Below are 17821 nucleotides of genomic sequence, written 5' to 3'. Positions count from 1 at the left end.
ATAAACGGGTTGGGTGTCGGAATCGCCTCGACTTGACCCATTGACAACCAATTAGGGCTTGTTTGATTTTCCAATCAGGTGGTAAATGAAGTGTAAATAAGTAATGATTACTTCCTTACGTTTTTACTGCACTCTTCCCTATATTTGATTTGACTGCTAACTATATTTGATTTGACTACTAACTTTTTGGATGCAAAAATTGAAAAGGCCATAAAATAATTGTGGGTCCCATCGTGATGCATGTCGCTTATCCACACCATTCATCCATTATGCCAGCTGAATTTATGGCATGAGCCAAAAAAATGAGGCATATCCAAAGCTCTAGTGGACCACGCCACAGAAAAAAGTGAATCAAACACTTACCATTAAAAACTTCTAAGGGCCACTATTTCTTTTGGTGTAGGCCACGTGAGTGTTGGATCTACATAATTTTTCGGCTCATATTCAAAATGTTGTGGTAAAACAGATGGACGGAACAGATATATCATATACCTCACTATGAGGTCCAAAAATTTTAACTAGCACTTTGAATCAGTTTCGAAGGCAGGAATTTCCAAAATTTTCCAAACTGGTGAAAGTGTCAAAATTACCCATTTACCGAGTATTTACACTTGCATTGAAAAATCAAACAGGTCCTTATCAAAATTGGGAGGGCATACTTGTCATTTCATAATTGACTCATTTCTTTTGAGGTAGAAATAGTAAAATAGCGCGACATATCATTCTTAATCATTTTGTCAGTAAATAAAATTTATCATAATTATCACTTGGTATGGATTGCATCAATTTAAGAAAAAAAAAAACTTGAGCGAGATGTCTGGCGTGCCAATATTACGAAAAACTAGCCAGCTTAGCTAGCATTAATGCCTAACTAAAAAGAAAAGAAAAAACCCAAAATGACATAACTACCCTTGCTCAAAACCAAAGAATACTATCTTCCATATGACCAAATTAGAATAGCATATTTTTCTTTTCATAATTAACCTCTTCTTACATGCATGCCACCGTGAACAAGGTGTTGGTAGAATCTGACTCCAAGATGGTCGTGGATTTATTGAATGGGAAGCCCCGAGTGGCTTGGTGCTGGAGATATTGGGTGTCTCGGATCGAGAAAATTAAGAGCACAAGTTAGTTTTCCTTCTGTCATGTCCTGAGAGAAGGGAATGCCCCAGCGAATGGGCTGGCATGTATGGGGAGTGATCAGCAAGCCCTCTCCTTTTTCAGGCAGGCTTCTGAGCTCCCGCCTCATATTCGAGGTCTGGCTCTGCTCGACAGAGTGGGGATGGGCTCCATTAGGCAGTCCCCGTTGGGGAGGTAGGAACAGCCGGTCAAGTTTCTCCTAGTCAACAATCCTCTTTAAGTTTTGTTAGTTTCTTTCCTCATGATAGGCCTCCTCTTGGTCCTTTTTTATGAGATGTTGCCCAAAGTGTATTCCATGATGTAAAGCCGTTTTTATATATGAAAGAGTTCTTTTCAAAAAATAAAAATAAAAATTGCATGCCACCCTCAATGTAATTCATTGCAAGTACCACTCGTTCTTAATCATTTTTAGACTTTGTTGTTAATGTTTAACAAATTAATAGAAAATTAGGGTTAGTATTGTACATTTCCTTTCTTATTCATATTAATGAAATACCAAAAAATGTAATAGTGGGAGGGTTGCCGTGGTGTTGACGGCAAAAGAAGAAAGAGAAAGGGAGAAGATGTGGTTAGGGTTTGGAGAAGAAAAGGATTAGTGTCTCTAATATCATATTTAGCAAAATAACAAAAAATTAAGGCTAGTATTTACACTCTTCCTTTCTTATTTATATTAATGAAATACCAGAAAATGTAGTAGTACTCTGGACCACACAATACACAACTCTCACTCTACCAATTACCAATTACCATATGTAAGCATTAAGCTTTAAAGTATTGTTCGAAACCTATATCTATTACCCAATACTTAATAACATTTCCTATGAAGTAATTGTACTGTCAATGAACCAGACAGGCTGCATCATCTGAAAACAGCTATATATAGGATAATGGGCTATATTGGTAGTGAATAATACAATACCTAGCTAATGCACTAATTTTATACCTTGTTATTAATCACATTGACTATCAACTAGTATTGTTCACATCAATTCAAAAAATATGTGGTCAGATGTGTCCCCCTCATTATCTGTAAACTTAGTTTGATTAGCTAAAACTAAAAACCAAAATGAAATTAATCGAATGAGAATGGTATTTCTTTTTCTTACAACTTAAAAGGCCTATTTGAAGTAGTGAATTATGACTGTAATGAATTGTAAAAGTTTATTGCTTATAAATTATAATACCTATGTCTTCTGATAAATAAATAATTTAGTAAAAAATTCTAGTGTTTGAATAGGCTTGGTAAAAGTGAAATAATGATACTTTAACATTATTGTGAAATTGAAAAGAAAAATATACATTCCTATGTTTGGATAGGAGATCTTTACTGCAATGTATTGTAAATTTGTAATAATTACAAATTATTTTATAAGCCTCCTAATACATTTGCATTTGACCATTAAATCACGGATAAATTATACATTTAAATAAACATTATAAAATCTTAATGAGAAGAACCCTTTTAATTCTAGGCTATCTAAACATTCCTTATATAAGTATAATTATTTGAATAGCGAAGTTACTTGGGATAAAGTGAAATCTTAACAATATGGCATTCCAAACTCACACTAAGACAACGATTTGATGGACAGATGTAACTAAAGTTATAACCCTTGGTAGAGTAGAAGAGCAAAGTAAGATTGGTGTAGCTAACCTGTTCACGTTGAATGTTGGAGAGTGATATTTTCTCCCCCTTCTCTAACATTTCTCCTCAAGTTAGTACATAGATATTATAAATTACTTAAATATTATCAAAGAAAATTGACGGGGAAAATGGTGTTAATAAACACATGAGCTAATTAACTCTTGGTGGAGATACGGAGTATGAATGATATTGGACTGCATAAGCAAATTAAAATGGCATATTTGCCATTATATAATATAGGAGCGAATTGAATACTGAACACTTCAGTAGCCAAAACGCTACTGAAGTGAAATGGTGAAATACAGTTGGTTGAATACTAATAGCATGTTCCCTTATAACTAATGCTCTTTTCCTTAAGAGTTCCGTTAGACGTCTCTCTCCGTTTGCCCATGCACACACTCGACTACGACCACGTAATAGTAAACTTTATTTTCAAGTCTTCTTCTTTTTTCTTTTTTTTCTTTTTTCTTTTTGCTGTGCTCCCCTGCTGAAGTGACGTCACCACTTTTCATGGGCGCCACCATAATGTATGTATTGTATCCACACTGTCCATCCATTTCGTGATATCATTTTAGGGCATAATCCAAAGAGTGAGAAAGATCCAAATTTCAAGTGCACCCCGCTGTAGAAAACAATGGAGATTGAACGCCTACCATTAAAACCTCTCTGGGCCACAGAAGCTTTCGATCAAGTTAATATTTATGCCTTACCTTATTCCATGTCTTTTTCAACTTATAAAAAGGTTGGATCTCAAATAAACATCACGGTCGGCTCCAGGAAGGTTTCAACTGTGGCCGTCACCTCTCACTGTTTTCTATGGTGGGGTCCACTTAAACTTTGGATCTGCCTAATTCTTTTAATTACTCCTTAAAATGATCTCTCCAAATGGATGGAATGGATGGATGGTGTGGATACAACACATACATCATGGTGGGCCCAAAGAACTTGGTGATCGTAACGTACGTCTGGTTCAGAAGCCAACCAGCTTCCTTTTCCAATCCGTTTCCAACTGCGGCCAAAGCCATCCGCATGAACTTCCTTGCACGGCAAGCTAGGTGGGGCACACAATGATATTTGTGAGAAATCCACTCTGTCCGTCATTTTTTTTATATCATCTGATAATGTAGGCTCCAAAATGAGGCAGATCTAAAACTCATGTGGGCCGTACGGCTTGGAAACAGTAAGTGGGGGAATTCTGTGGTCGAAAATTTCCTGGGTCCACCATGATGTATATATGTCATCCATATGGTTCATGAGGTCATTCCTACTGGGATGAACTGAAATTATAAAAACATTAACATAATCCAAAGCTTTTGTGGCCACTTGAATACTTCAATGGCGGAAGCTTAATCCTCACCTTTTCCTATCGTGTGGCCCACTAGAAGTTTGGATCAATATCATTGCTAGGTCTATGTTGTAACATAATCTAGAAAAACTGATAGCCGAGATAGATTTATCAAAAACATTACGGTGGGTGCCACCTAGACATGTTACTACTTTTAATACTCATGTGACTGCATTTTTATAATTTGCAGAGGATGGGACTTTTAATTCTTTAAATTAAATAGAGTTGGGGCGCCGGTTGGCTACCGAACCAGACGGTAACTATTCTTGCTACCGATGTCACGTCACTGCATTCTTTGGGCCCACCATGATGTATGTGTTGTATCCACACCATCCTTCCATTTGGAGAGATCATTTAAGGGAGTGAGCAAAAGAATCAGGCAGATCCAAGGTTCAAGTGGACCCCACCACAGAAAATAGTAGGTGGTGACTGCTACCATTGAAACCTTCCTGGGCCGACCATGATGTTTATTTGAGATCCAACTTTTTTATAAGCCAGAAAAGACGTGGAATAAGGTAAAGCATAAACATTAGCTTGATCGAAAGCTTTTGTGGCCCAAAGAGGTTTTAATGGTAGGCATTCAATTTCTATTGTTTTCTATGGTGGGGTGCACTTGAAATTTGGATCTTTCTCACTCTTTGCATTATGCCTTAAAATGATATCACGAAATGGTTGGACGGTGTGGATAAAACACATACATCATGGTGGCACTCATGAAAAGTGGTTATGTCATTTCGTTAGGGGAGTGAAGAAGAGAAATGAGTTGAAAATAACATTTACCCCTTATTTGGTCGAGTGCGTGCACTGGCAAACGGAGAGGGCCGTCTAATGGAACTCCAAAGAAAAGAGCATTAATTGTGAGAGGACACGCTCATGGCATTTAACCAATTGAATTTCACCACGTTTTGGCTACGAAGCGTTCAGTATCCAATCCAATCCCAATATACTAAGGGCCTGTTTGGCCGGCTGGATTAGATGGGCTTAGGTGGGATGGAATTGCATCTGATTTTGAGCCAATTCCACTCCATGTCTGGGAAGAGAGGAAAAGCTTGGAAGTTGGCTAGATGGAATCATATCGGTCCCGTGCTAATATCACTCAATGTTAGCAAGTTGTGTAGGTCCCACCATGATGTGTGGCCTATATCTACACCGTCCACCCATTTTTCGAGATCATTTTAGAGCATGGGCCAAAAATCCAGGTAGATCTAAAGCTCAAGTGGACCCCATCATAGAAAGCAATGGGGATTGAATACTTATCGTTGAAAACTTCTTTGGGGCCACATAAGTTTTGGATCTGCCTCATTTTTAGGCCCATTTCATAAAATGAGATTACAAAACAAATGAACAGTTTAAATATAACACGTGTGTTATTGTCAATAGTTTCAAGTGATAGTGGGTATATCCTTTCAATATACCACCGTATTGCAAACCAAAAAGGAAATTAAGCTTATCCCATGGTTACAGGGAACAGTCCCTGCCATGCGTAATAGTGGGAATCGGATTGCGTACTGAGTTACTCAGTACGCTTTTATCGTACTGAGTAAACTCAGTCGGGCCCACTGTTAATGTATGTGGTTTATCCACACCGTCCATCCATTTTTACTGATAATTTTAGGGGTTGATACCAAAATTGAAGTGAATCCAAAGCTCAAGTGGACCATTACACAGGAAACAGTGTTGAATAGTGATTTCCACCATTGAAACTTTCCTAAGGTCCAAATTAATTTTTATTTGTCATCCAACCTGTTCATAAGATCACAAAGGCATGGATGAAGAGAAAATACAAACATCAGCTTGATCCAAAACTTCTTTGGCCTCCAAAAAATTTTCAATGGTAGAGGTTCAATCAAACTGTTTCCTGTAGTGTGGTCCACTTGAGACTTTAATTTGCTTCATTTTTAGGATATAATACTAAAATTATCTTTTAAGATGGATTAACCGAGCGGATAAAATAAATAAATAACAGTGGACCCACACAGTTTACTCAGTACGCTAAGGGTACGGAGTTACTCAGTACGTAATCTGCTTCCGTGATGTTTTCTGAATCACATCCCACCTAATACTGTGGGATCCGTCCGGCCAAACAGGCCCTATGGGTTTTGGAGGGCCATTTCACTGGAGATAAAAAATAGAGCGGAGCCATTGGAAGCCAAGCCGAGTAGAGTGCAGCCAAAGCTACGTACTCTAATAAAGTTCCTATCCAGAAACGGAAAATAAGAAAAAAAAAAAAGGAAAAAAGATATGCAACGTTACAATAACGAGGGCATCTTTCCATCTGTCACTCCTTTTCTTCTTTTCCATTTCTAACCTTCTCTCTCTCTTGTTTTCTATATATCTAACTATCTTGGGTTTTAGTTCAAAGCTCTCAACTCTACGCTTATGTACGTTTTGACTCTCTTCAATGTAAGCACCTCTCTCTCTCTCTCTCTCTCTCAAGATTCTTCATAAAATCCATGTTCATGATCTCTCTCTACCTCACGGAATTCTTGAGAAAACCCATGTTTTGATATATATATATATATATATATATATATATATATATATATATATATATATATATATATATATATATATATACACACATATCTGGGGATTCTTAAGAAAACCATTGCTCTCTCTCTCGACTTCGGCGTCGTACGTTCTCTATCATTTTCAAAGGGTCTTGATTCTATGTGGGCCCATCGCGCCAGACGTGGCCCACGTGTAGGATATCCCGCAAAGGCCTACATGTCAGAGATCAAGAGCGTACATCAAGTATGGTACGTGTGAACGTACCAGAGATAAAAGCAACGTGGATCTGCTTATCAAGTTGGTCATACTTGCACGAAAAGAAACGGGCGGTTAATAAATCCTACAGTCCAAATTCTTCCAACAAGGATGATGTCAAATGGGTGGGCTGGATATCTGACAAGTGTGACCCTCCTGACACGTGTCCAAAAGATGGTTACTCTTTCTCATTGCATGAGTTGCATACGCACCGCAGTATAGATCATCCAAATTGAAATCAAACTGGTCGAGCAATCGTAACCATTCAATTCGTGGCAAACAAATGAATGGTTAAAAATAAAACAAAGACTGGCCAAATTCAACGGGAGAATCAGATGGTTATTACCATCTGACCAGACTGATTTTTGGCTCATTACAAGTCCAAAATCAGTACAGAGATTTGGACGGTCTGGATTTCCGTGCAGCTATGCCATGTGTAGGCTTGTACGGTGAATGAGTTACCACCATTTTAAGGGAAACGGATTGGCTACTCCCCCTTACACCAGCCAATGGCTGATGGTCGGTGCTCTGTGGGCCCCACCATGATGTATGTGTTAAATCCATGCGGTCCATCTATTTTTATAAATTATTTTACGCTATGAGACCAAAAATGAGATATATGCCAATCTCAAATGGACCACATTACAGGAAGCAGTGTTGAATGAGCGTTGACCATTAAAAACATTTTGGGGTTCATAGAAGTTTTGGATCAAGCTGATTTTTGTTTTTTCCCTTCATCTGGGCCAGTATGACCTAATCAACAGATTGGATGTTAAATAAACAATACATTGGGCCTTAGGAGGATTTTAATGGTGGATATCCAATCACTATTGTTTTTAAGTGGTTTGATCCACCTGAGATATATATCCCTCTCATTTTTAGGATCAAGACCTAAAATGATCCGTAAAAATGGATGAACGGAATGGATGAAACACATACATCATGTTGGTGCCCATAGAGCACCGACCATCAGCCACGGGGCTGGTGGCAGGGGGAGTAGCCAATCCGTTCCCCATTCTAAGGCGGTAGTGAGCTGTCATATTGGCGGGAATCCTTACACGCATTTGAAAATAGACTTTTGAAGCCTCCTATTTTGAAATGCTTGCTAGATTCCCGTAGACCATTTTAAATGATGTGCAGGGTTTCGTGTGCTCACCACGCATTCAAATGGATATCGGACGCGGATTGTGTGGTGACCCTTCCATCACCTACATCCATGTTGGCAGGAGCCTGTGGGACCCACCGTGATGTATGTGTTTTATCCACTCTGTCCATCCGTCTTTCCAGATTATTTTAGCATATCCAAAGTTCAAGTGGACCACATCATAGGAAACAGTGGAAATAATGACGCCATCCACTGTTGAAACCTTCTTAAGGCCTACATGGAGGTTTATTTGTCACCTAAACTGTTCATAAGGATAGAAGGACCTAGATGAAGGGAAAACAAAAATATCAACCTGATCCAAAGCTTCCGTGGCTACCATGAAGTTTTCAATGGTAGGTGTTAAATACCCACTTGTTTCCTGTTGTGAAGTCCACTTGAGCTTTGGATACGTTTTAGTTTTGGGATCATAGTTTAAAATGGAGACGGATCATAGTTTAAGATTATGTGGTAAGGAAATTAGACTGATCAATTCATCAGGTGGACCACATTCATAATTCACTCTCCAATATATCCATTGTCTGTCCACAATTTCTACCGTGTGAGAAACTGAAGAATGAATTGGACGCGGATTTCCCGCCGAAGCCTTTGGCATAAACTTACAACGCTGGGAAGCCAGGTGGGGCTCACTCTGATTTTTTTTATTGAAATCCACCCCGTTCATCCGTTTTGAAAGCTCACTTTAGGGAATCGGACCAAAAATGAGCCAGATCCAAAACTCAATTGGGCCACACGAGAGGGAAAACTGGGGAAAGAAATTCCTACAGTTGAAACCTTCCTGGGCTCCACTTGATGTTTATATGCCATCCAAACCCTTTATAAGGTAATTCCCACTAGGATGAACTCAAAACACAAAAATCTTAGCCTGATACAAAACTTGTGTGGCCATACAAATGTTTCGATGGTGTCAATGGTGGTTGTTCAATCCCCACTGTTTCTTCTCATGTGGCCCAGTGAGTCTTGCATCCAGCTCATTCTTGGTCAAATGTCCTAAAATGATCTCGTGAAACGGATGGACAGGGTGGATTTTACACAAACTTCACGGTGGGCCCTGCCTAGTTTCCCAGTGCAGGAAGTTCCCCGCCTAAGAATTCCAAATGCGAATGAATCTGTCTGTCTTTACGGCCAATTAACTTCAAGGTGGGCCACATTTCAATGGTTCAGATGTTGTCGACACCTGGCACTAATGTCGTGTCCAAATGGTAGGTAGATTTATGGTGCATTGGTATGTATGTAAACATCCCCTGGTTGTTGATGCTTCTAAGCCCGGATCCTCTATATAGCTTTGTAGGTTAACCTACAGCACACTGTGTTGGGCCCACGTGAAGTATGTTTGACATTCAATCTGTCCACCATATGCACCCCCGCATGTTCTCTTTTCAGCCCAAAAATCAGGCCAATTCAAAATTCGGGTGGGCCGCACAACAGAAAACAGTTGAGATAGGGGCACCCACCATTGAAACCTTCTAGATTTTATGTATCCGTTCTTTTAATATAACATCCAATCCGTGCTGAAGATTCACCCCACCACAATGAATAGACGGATCAAAAATCAGTCTATTTCAAACCTCAGGTGGGCAACACGATATGATTGTAGAGGTTTTAGGCATGGTTTTACATGGTGTTGCTCACCTGAGTTTTGGATCAGCCTGATTTCTTTTGATACCATGGATAAAAGAAGGGCCATACGTGATGGATGGATTGGATGTTGTGCACATGTCATGGAGTATCCCAATAACCCCATTGCAGGTTGAGTTTAACTACAAGGCTTTGTATTGAATCCTCCCTCATAGTTATTATTTTATTTAGGAAAAAGTACAGTAAAAGACTTGAAATGATAGTTTAGTTACAGTTATTCACCTATTATTCGTTAATTACAGGTATAGTGTGATAATTTTATAAAGAGATTTTTACATAATACTACCTCACTTATATGGCATTTACATTTCAATACATATTTAAATTAACTTTTCATTAAACTACCTCATTAATCAAGTCAATTGTCAGGGCAATATCCTCCGTTAGTCTTCTCTAAATTATTTTTAATTAAGTTTGCTCTCTTCATAAATCACAACAATACACATGAAAAAACTTTAGGAAGAGAGATAGAAGTCAAGAGATTGTGTCATTGCGCTGGCAACGGTGGAAGGAGCAAGGGAAAGAAAATGGAGATGGTGAGGGTGTGAAGAGAAAACACCCTTGATTTCTTCTTCTTTTTTTTTCATGCTCAGAGGTTACAAGCGTTTTTTATGAGTTTTTTTGTCATTTATGAAAAAAGTACATTTAAATTGTCAGAATTCGGAATAATAATAATAATAATAATAATAATAATGAAAATTATAACAATATAGATTTGATTAGAGAATAATGGATTTTTGGAATCTTGGTGATGGAGATTTTTATGTTAGAAGTCTTCAATTTGACAGAGATATAGGGTCTTTCAATGCCATCGACAAACCATTCAATGCTATCGAAAAGTCTGGAAAAATTTCAGTTGCTCGCTAAATAGTTTTGAAGTTGTTACTTGATGCCATCAAAGGTGGTTTCGATGTTATTGAAGGTCCCATCGATGACACGTGCGAAACTGGGTAAGTACACGATTTGTTTTTAATTCCAATTGTGATAGTATATATATCGGGTGTAATTAAGAATAGGATATTCTAAATGAATGTTAAGACGTTCCTAAGGTGCTCCAGAGCAAAGCTAGGGTTTTGAGATAGGATTTTGAGTTATTTTGATTGGTAAGTCCATTCATCTCTTGTAATATCGATTCATAGTGGATGACTTGTCACTTTGTTCCGTGGTTTTTTCCTGTGGGGATTTTTCCACGTAAAATTCGTATGTTCTCTGCACGTTTTGTTTGCATTTGATTTCGTCTCATTTGATTGAATTCGATTTTTTTCCGCGCAATCCCTAACAAGTAGTATCAAAGATAATGTTAGGTTTTCGAGTTCTAATATGAAACATATCGACGAAAGGGTTTAACATGAAGTACGAAACAGAGAAGTTCACCGGTAAAAATAACTTTGAACTATGGAAGGTTAAGATGAGAAGCTTTCTAGTTCAACAATGATTGTAACAAGCTCTTCTTGGAAAGACAAAGCGTCTTATGTCTAGCATACAACTTTTTCTACAATGTCCTAGATTAAAATCCTACCGCAAGGGTATGGACGAAACTTAGTAGTTTGTACATGAGGAAATCCCTGAGCAGTCATCTGTATCTTAAGAAATAGCTTTATAATCTTAAGATGATGAAGGGATCTAATATAAATGAATACATGAGCACATTCAGTGAATTGCTCTATAAACAGACGAATGTACAAGTTAAGATCGAAGAAGAAGATTAAGCCTTAATTCTGTTAAATTCGCTTCCACCGTCTTACGAGAATCTCGTAGACACTTTAATCCATAGTAGGGATACCATTGATGTTGAAATTGTCATCTCAGCCCTTGAGAAGCAGTTGAGAAGGAAAGATAGTGGCGAGGGTACATCTACAGATGTGTTGGTTGCCAATTGAAGGAATTCTAAACAGGAGAATGAGAATTTTCAATCTAGATCCAAATTGAAAGGGAATGGCAAGATGAAGTATTGAAAGTGTGGAATGACAGGATAAATGACAAAGGATTGTCAAAATCATAAGGCACAAAAATGAAAGAAATCTGAGAATGCGACAAAAGAGGCCAATACAACATGATCTAGTGAGATGTGGATGGTGGTGATGTCTTGACCGCATCTAAATCCTGTTATCTCAGTAACAACTGGATTTTAAATTTGAGGGCCTCATACCACATAACTTTTCATAGGGATTGGTTGACCACCTACAGCGAGTGTGATGGTGGATAAGTTTTTATGGGCAATAACATTGCATGTAAGGTGATTGGAATCAGTTCATTGTGCATCAAGATGTTCAATAGGGTGGAGTGTATCTCACATATGTGCAACACATTTCAAACCTCAATAAGAACCTGATCTCTTTTAAAGCATTAGGGGCACTTGGATACAAGTTCACAAGTTTTAATTGGGTCCTTAAAGTATCTAAAGGGGTACTCATGATAATGAAAGCGTGGCGAAATAACAATATTTACAAGTTGATCGGGAATACCATATCGGGTGGAGCTACAACCTCTATAGCGGAGTCCACATCATCAAGTTTGTAGCATGCACGTTTAGGCCACATGAGCGAGTGCAGTATGAAGGTACTTTCTTATCTTTCTCTGATCCCTATATTTAAAAGCGTTGATTTTCATATATGTAAGCATTATATATATGGTAAACAATTACAACTAACTTTTAATAAGGGAAAGCATGTTTATAAGTGCATACTAGAGTATGTGCATTCAAATGTATAAGTCTTGTCGCCTATTGTTTTTATTGGAGGGTCACCGCTTTTTATATCATTCAAATATGACTACTTCAGGAAAGTGTGGGTTTATTTCCTGAGAAATAAATCTGATATATTCACCACATTCAAAGTGTGGAAGATAATGATTGAAACGCATACAGAGAAGAAACTAAAGGTTTTAAGGACAAACAATGGATGCAAATTCACTTTAAAGGAATTCAATTAGTTTTACAAAGATGAAAAGATTATAAGGCATAATACAGTAAAGCACACACCTGAACAGAATAGTTTAGCCGAATGAATGAATTAGACTCTCTTAGAGAGAGCTTGAAGTATGTTGAGTAATGTTAGATTGGGCAAGGAACTATGGACTGATGTCGTCAACACGACTTGTTACCTAGTAAATTGATCCCCATTTACACCAATAAATGGTAAGATTCTAGAAGAAGTGTGAAGTGGTCATGATATCAACTACTTACAGTTGCGGATTTTTTGTTGCAATGCTTACTCTCATGCATCGTCAACTGAGAGAGATAAACTAGAACAAAGGGTGAAACTGTGTACTTTTATAGGTTATGGTGATGGAGTAAAAGGATATAGGTTGTATAATCGGGTCACTCGAAAAATCATAATTAGCAGAGATGTCAGGTTTGATGAGGATCCTATATTCTGTAAGGAAGAACACAAGGAACCGGAGAAATCAATGGTCATTGATGTCGAGATTGAAAAAGTTGATACACAGGCAGATCCTGAGCCCCTGGAAAAGGTACAATAATAGGTAGAGTAGCGACTTCTTAGAAGCAATCCATTGAAATATCATAGATTACTGACCAAATACAGAGATGACTCGAATATTGTATTCACTCTCATTACAGATGAGGGAAATCTATCTACCTTTCAAAAGGCACTGGATGACCCAGATGTTGAGAAGTAGATAGAGGTCATACATGACGAGATGAACTCTCTATATAAGAATGAGACATGAGAGTTGGTGGAGCTTTCAGTATGATGTAAAGTGATTGGTTGTAACTAGAACTACAAGAAGAAACATAATATATACAAGGTGAGATTGGTCACGAAAGGATATGCACAGAAGGAGGGTATCGACTTTAGTAAAATTTTCGCTCCTGTGGTCAAGCAAGTGTCTATCATATTTGTATTGGCGCTAGTTGCCCTATACAACCTAGAATTGGAACAAATGGATGTAAAGACTGCTTTCCTTCATGGGGAGTTGGAAGAACAGATTTACATGGAGACACCAGAAATGTTCGAAGTGTAAGAAGTATAGAATAAAGTTTATATATTAAGGATGTCGTTATATGACTTGAAACAGTTGCCTAGGCAGTGGTACAAAAGGTTTGTTACTTTCATGTTGGGTTAGCTATTTACCATAAGTGAATGTGATCATTATGTCTATTACAAGACACTGAATGATAGACAGTTCATCATACTAGTATTGTACATAGATGACATACTTATTGTCAGTCATAGCATGTCTGAGATCGATACATTGAAGACTCAATTGTCAAGGACATTCTAAATGAAAGATTTAAGGGCAGCAAAGAAGATTCTCGGCATAAATATTCACAGAGATAAATAGAAGAGCGGGCTACAGTTATTACAAGTAGAATATCTTAAGAATGTATTGGTTAAGTTCGGTATGAACAAGGCGAAACCAATTGGCACACCCCATGCTGCTCACTTTATGCTTTCTTCTGAACTATGTCCTACTATAAATGAAGAAAAGCAAATGATGTCTTATGAGTCATATTCGAGCGTCATTAGCAGTTTGACGTATATCATGGTCTCTTCGAGACCAGATATTTCATATGCAATATGTTTTATGAGCAGATACATGACTAACCCCGGTAGGTAACATTGGGAAGCAGTGAAATGGTTACTTTAGTATATACTAGGTATAGTAGACTACATCTTGACGTTTGAAAAGTTAGAGAATAAATTGGTAGGCTGTAGATGTTGATTATGCAGGAAATATGGACAATAAAATGTTGATTTATGGCTACTCGTTTGTGTTAGCGGGTGGAGCGATCAGTTGGATGTCGAAGCTTCAGTTTGTGGTTTCTCTTTTCACAATCGAATCTGAGTATATTGAGGTGATGAAGGCATTTAAAGAATGTGTTTACTTGAGAGGAATGATAAATTAACTTGTGCTTCAGAAGGAGGCCATGCCAGTTAATTGTGATAGCGAAAGCGCGATTAAGTTGGCAAAGAATTCTATTTATCACTCACGTACTAAATATATTGATGTTTGTCATCATTTTATCCAACAGGTGTTTGAGAAAGGTGGTGTAACTCTAAAGAAGATCCATATAAGCATGAATCCGATCGACATGCTTATAAAGGTGATTCCTATAGAGAAGTTTAAGTTATGTATCACTTCTATGGGCTTGGCGAAGACATAATGAAGAAAGAGTGTGCACAAGAAACAACGATGAAGATACGATGGAAGGCGATTAGATATGGTGATAACATGGTGAAGCAATGGAGCATGAAGATTGAATCCATGGTGGAGATTGTTGTTAGACGTCTTCAATCTGATTGAGTTCAGGGTCTGTTGATGCCATTGATAGACTATTTGATGTCATCGAGAAAATCCCAGTTGCTCGTTGAGCAGCTTTGGAGTTGTTACTCGATGCCATCGAAGGTGGCTTTCGACTAGACTTCGATGGCTGTCGATGCCATCAAAGGTCTCATCGATGACGCGTGCAAAACTACCTAAGTGTGCGATTTGTTTTTAATTTCGGTTGTGATAGTATATATATCGACTGTAATCAGAATTAGAGTATCTTAAGTGAATGTTAAGTTGTTCTTAAGGTGTTTCAGAGAAAAGCTAAGATTTTGATAAATGATTTTGGGGTTGTTTGGATTGGTAAGTTCATCCGTTATTGTAATATCATTTCATAGTAGATTGCTTATCGCTTGGTGCTGTGATTTTTTCCTGTGAGGGTTTTTCCAAGTAAAATTTGTGTGTTCTTTGCGTGTTTTGTTTACATTTGATTTTGTCTCGTTTGTTTGAGTTTGCTTCTGCGCAATCTCCAACAATTTTTTCCTCACGTGGTGTGTGTATAACATGTGGATTACAATGGATGAAAGGTTACAAAGAGGTACAACCAATATAAATGAATGACATCCGTTACAGAGATGGACAATCAATACAATGCAGTTACAAAGATGGACATTTAATATATATTGACTACCAATGCAGTTACAAAGATGGACAATCAATATACATTGATTGCTTTCCAAATAAAGAGGCATGAATATTGAGTCAGTTATAGAGGGGCATTACCACATTGAGCTTGTTTGATAATAATTGAAATCGGAAGTCCCTTTATGAGAATTTCGGCTAGTTGATCATGTGTTAAAACATAGAAAATACGAAGTTGGTTATGAGCAACTCATTCCCATACAAAGTGATAGTCGATTTCAATACACTTAGTGTGAGCATGAAAGATTGGGTTTGCCGCAGTATATGTAGTACTAATATTGTCACAATATAATAGTAGTGGCTCTTAGAAATGAATACCCAAATAACGAAATAAATATTATAGCCAAATAAGTTTAGAAGTAGCGTTAGCTAATGCTTGGTATTCAGCTTCAGTGCTTGATCGGGATACCGTAGTTTGTTTCTTAGTAGACCAAGAGACGAGATTCAGCCTAAGAAAAATATACGATCTAGAGGTAGATTGACGATTATCAGGATCTCCAGCCCAGTCAGCATCAGAGAAGGCCACCAACTTGAAGTCAAGTGACGCACGAGCCAGGCCTCGAGTAAGGGTGCCTTTCAAAAAGTAAAGAATCCTTTGAGAGAGGGAGGAAATATGAGAGAGGGAGAAGTAGGGATTTCAATGGAAGATGAAGGCATTATAGAAAGTAGGAAGAGACAAGAAATTGAGAGGAGGCAGAGGATGCAAAGGCATAGGATCGTTCCATGAGGAAGAAGAGCAAGTTGTTCTTCACTCTGATACCATATAGCAATATAGATTTGATTAGAGAACAATGGAATTTTGGAATCTTAGTGATGGAGATTTCTTCCTCACATAATATGAAAAGTACTAATATGACAATTAACTTTATTAATAAAATAGCTTAATGAAAAGTTAATTTAAGTAGGTGTGGTAAGTACATTCCATAAAATTTCCTTTTATTTTATACAGTCCATCAAAAATTAAGAAAATGACTAAACTATTCATTTTAAGAAGTTACATGGTATTGGAAATGGTAGATTGGTCTTTGTGCCACGTTCCAATGAGATTCAACTCCATGTCAAATCATTTCATAATACACACACACACACACACACACATATAGAGAGAGAGAGAGAGAGAGAAGAATGCTCACCTGCACTTCTCACAAGAACTCACGAGAGCATTTTCAGAACTCAAATATATATATATATATATATGAGCGTAAAATCTGAACCGTCCATGTGATACAGCACATGGGGACAAAGTGCATGAGATCAAGTGTTTTGGCTTGAGCTCACCCTTGAAAAAAAAAATCAGGCCAGTCCAAAACTCAAGTAGGCTATGCAACAGGAAAGAGTTGAGATGGGATGCCAGCCACTAGTTGAGTGTGGGGCCTACTTGGTACTATCTAATTTGTTCATCAAAAGAATGAAAAATCAGGCCAATCCAAAACTCTAGTAGGTCACACTGTGGGGAAGAGTAGAGATGGGATGCCTGCCGATAGTTGATTGTGGGACCGATCCTAGTACCATCTATTCATTCATCCAACCCTAATCACGAGGATGAAGTTTTTTTTTTATTTATTTAATATTTTTTACACACGCACTCACACACACACACACCCCACCCCCAACCTGAGTGTTGAAACACACCTTATCAACCACTGAGCCATGGGTTGGGCTCAAACCAAGACGAAGCTTAGTTCCAAAATTCACGCTGTTGTAAAGACTCGGGTGGGCAAAACCACAGATGAAGGGTAGTTCTGAAATCACACTGTTCTGAAACTCAGGCAGCCACACCACATGAATTTAGAGGTTTTAGGCACAAGTTTACTCTATTTTATAGGGTGAGGCCCACCTGAAGTTTTTGAACGTTGTGATGCTCATGAACAAGGTTAAACACCCAAGCTTGCATGGCCCACCACCTTGTATATATAAAATCCACTCTATCCATCAGGTTCTATCCTCTATTCTATAACCTGGGGCAAATTTTAGTGATAATCAGAACCTAGGGCAATAATCTAAGAAGGATGTCGATTGGGAACTACTCCAGCCCGTCCCTAGCTGGGAACGGACAGGAGCTCTAAGGGCCCACCGTGATGAATGGGTTTTATCCACACTATCCATCCATTTTGCAATATCATTTTAGGGTACAAGCCTAAAAATAAGACAGTTCCAAGGCTCAAGTGGACCACACTGGGGATTAAACACC

General features: G+C 38.0%; 2 protein-coding genes across 2 annotated transcripts in view; one reads left to right on the top strand and one right to left on the bottom strand.

Moving 5' to 3' along the window:
• Positions 1-17821, bottom strand: part of LOC131251608 (uncharacterized) — an 89954-nt gene that overhangs the window by 39130 nt on the left and 33003 nt on the right. The window lies entirely within an intron of this gene.
• Positions 1-17821, top strand: part of LOC131251605 (probable inactive poly [ADP-ribose] polymerase SRO1) — a 107856-nt gene that overhangs the window by 81071 nt on the left and 8964 nt on the right. The window lies entirely within an intron of this gene.

This window comes from Magnolia sinica, chromosome 7 (genome assembly GCF_029962835.1).
Source record: "Magnolia sinica isolate HGM2019 chromosome 7, MsV1, whole genome shotgun sequence".
Taxonomy (NCBI): Eukaryota; Viridiplantae; Streptophyta; class Magnoliopsida; order Magnoliales; family Magnoliaceae; genus Magnolia; species Magnolia sinica.
This window is presented reverse-complemented; position numbering and strand designations above follow the sequence as displayed.